This window comes from Malurus melanocephalus, unplaced genomic scaffold (genome assembly GCF_030028575.1).
Source record: "Malurus melanocephalus ecotype Western Australia unplaced genomic scaffold, MMel_1.1 scaffold_113, whole genome shotgun sequence".
Lineage (NCBI taxonomy): Eukaryota > Metazoa > Chordata > Aves > Passeriformes > Maluridae > Malurus > Malurus melanocephalus.
In genome coordinates this window covers 1,613,542-1,616,685 of record NW_026623345.1, presented here as the reverse complement: position 1 = coordinate 1,616,685, position 3,144 = coordinate 1,613,542, and positions in this window count along the sequence as shown.

Genomic DNA, 3,144 nt, shown 5'->3' with positions numbered 1-3,144 from the left:
GCTCTAAATCATTGAAATAGAAATGAGCAAACATAGGTGAAAAAAAAGCCCCCTTAATATTTGCTTGCCTAGGGGAATAAATTTGCTGGGTCTGGGCTGTGCCCTCTCCCATGTTTGCTTTCTGCAAATATCCAGTCATTGAGTTTTACCTGAACAGACATTTGGGGGAAGCCAGTCACAATCCTGTGCACACAAATTAGTGCAGAGATGAATTGGCTATTTCCAAATGCCAGGCAGGGAGCAGGACCCATCAAACCGCCCTCAGCAGCCACTCTGTCAGCCCAGACTGCCAGGGACCAGCCTCTTAGTGACTGTTTTCAGAAAAATCACAGATTTTAACAGCATGTTAAATAACTGTGGCTTGCTATCCACATCTGAGCAGTCTGCAACCCGCTTCCAGACATGTCCAAGGCAGAAAAACAGGATAGGATTTCTTTGTGTGAAGTCTTGACTTTGCTTCTCCACACAGGAGTGTGAAAAGTGGTTGATGTAGAGGTCTGTGTATGTGTAAAGTCATGTTTGGAGAGGGACTCGTGGAGCTCTGGGTGTTTGCACAGCTCACACATGTGGCTGTGGCCTGGCATGTGGTTTTATAAGATCAGCAGGATCCTTTGTAGCCCTCCAGGCTGCTCTAAAGGGAAATCTCCTCCCAGCTGTGGCCTCATGTAGAGGCCAGGTGATGTCTGCTTCTGCTCAGCCCTTCTGCTCTGCTCCTGAAATGTTCTTGCTGATTCTGTTTACACATCCCAGCTCTCCAGAACTCCTGCCCAGCTGGCCTGGTCGGTCTCCGATCTCCTCCAAGCCCAATGGCTTAGTGTGGGTGTCTCACTGCGATGTTGGGCAAAACAGGGRCTGTTATTGAGCCTTGTATGGCTGTGGCTGTCCTGCTGGGACATGGGACAGGGCACATCCTCCTGGTGACTCCAAATGTCTGTGGGGGCAGAGGAGGGTGTGTCCCTCCCAGCCGTACTTCTCCCAGYTCCCCATAGATGGGAGCAGAGGTCTCCTTTTCCTCCTGTCCCAGTCTGGTAGGACAGAGTAGATCCTCTCCAAGCAGGAGACGTCTTTCTGCAGGAGGGTACCCAGCAATTTTTAGTCCCCTTTTCACTCACTGTTTTTGAGGTCTGTGAAGAAACCAAAAATACCTGTTCTGGATGGCCAGCCCTTCTGTGGAGGAGGCTGTCGAGRGTGGATGGGGCTGCGCTGGGTGGTGCTGCCTTGGTGCAGCCCCAAGCTGTGATGGAGAGAGGATATTGAGAAATTTGTCATCTGTCCCCAGTGTGGGCACACAGGGAGCAGTGACCATCCTGCCTGGACATAGGACAATGACCACAGCGTGTCCAGTGTCCAAGGTSCCTCTGCAGGGTGGGCAGATGAGCGCCCACTTCCCGTGGTGGTGCAAAAACCTTGAGCCCTCCCTCACCATGGCCAATGCCAGCAGCAGTGGTGTGGGGCCAGGATGACCTATTCCCATGCTCCCCATCCCCATCAAAGCCACAGGGTTTGATTTATTTCTTCCACTCACCACCTCCTCATATTTTCTGCAATTCTTCTATGTAAATCGTGACACTGATTAATAACACTTAGCGCTTTCCAGTTCCACAGCACATTGTGAGTATTTCCTAATTAATCCGCGCAATGCTCTCGTCAGGGTAGGCAGTGCGCCACCGTCCTGGCTTCCCAGGCTGGCAGCCTTCTGGCGGACAGAGATGGAAGTGTTCATCTGCACATCGTTAGCCCCACGCTGCTGACGCCTAATGAGTTTCCTTGCAGCAGAAGGGAGCGTTGCACGGCGCGGCTCTGAGCAGATGGGGCTTGCTCTCATGCCATGCCGAGAGGATGGAGAGCTGTGCAGGGTCCCAGCTTGCTGGCTCTCTGTGGGACTTGTGACCAGGGGCGGGTGGCCACCGGCTGTGGGGTGCTCAACCACTCTCTGAGCCGAGCTTCTGCCAGCTGTGAATTCAGGGGACTTAAAGAACCAACTCTGACTCCAACTCTACTTCTGCTGGCAAGAAGTAGGAACCACTCAGGCAGGAAGCGCCAGTCAGGAGAGGGTTAACAACCTTCTCATGGAGACACCTGAATTGTTACCTCCTGCTATGGTCCATGCCATGGGTGCTAGGGTATCTCATGGAAGATGGAGCCTGGGAAGGGGTTAAAATGAAGAATTTTCTAGCTGCAAGACAGGAGCAAGAAACTGATCATTTTTACCCAAAGCAATTTCCCTGGCAGATCATTTTCCCACCTCCCCTCTGCTATTACGGCAGGTAATTGTGTCTGAATGACAAGCTCATTGCTTCTTTCTTTGTCCTGCTTTTCTTCCTGTTCCATCTTACAGCCAAGTCATGAAACTGGTTGTTGATGTCAGGCCCCAAGGGTCAGCCCTCAGCCTCCTTGCAGGTAGAAACAGCCCAAGGCAGAGAGGATGGCTCTTTGGGATGCTGGCTGAGGTGCCCATGATGGCTTGTCATACTTCCTGCAGCAAGCCCATCAGCTTTATGCCTGCCTCCCACACCCTCAGCCCGGGCCAGGGGCTGTTGAGCTCCATTTTTTTTAGAATCACAGGATGGGTTAGATTGGGAGGGACCTTAAAGACCACCCAATTTCAACACCCCTTTCACTTAACTTTTTTCAGGAGGAGCAGAGCTGTGTGGTGGATATTCTCAGTGGTGTGGGGCAGCTGGGAGGGATGGAGAACCCTTGGGCCCTGCTGCCAAATTTCCTGCTGTGCTGCACATGCTGAGCCCTTGCTGGACACCTTGACCTCAGCAGCCCTGGCTCTGCATTTCCCTCTGTGCTCCCCGTAGAGCTGGGAGAGCTCCCCCCTGCCCCTCCCCTGCTGTATGGGCTCATTAAAGAGGCTCATGCGGTGCCCTCTTGACACTTGTAACATGGGAGCACATGTCTTCAAAAAGCCAGGCCCTGGGGATATCCCTGGGCCCRCTGCTGGCTTTCCTTGCCCTGCTCTCACAGCCCCCCCAGGAGGGCTGTAAATTTGGCAGGAGCTRCATTATTTCCAGACCAACCCTGTCTCACGTTTCCCCTGCCACCAGCTTAAGTGTCACCYCTTCCTGCTGGCCCCACAGCCTCCCCCTGCCCCACCTGCCCCTGTAGCTGCCTGCTGCCCACCCTGCTGGTTTTCTG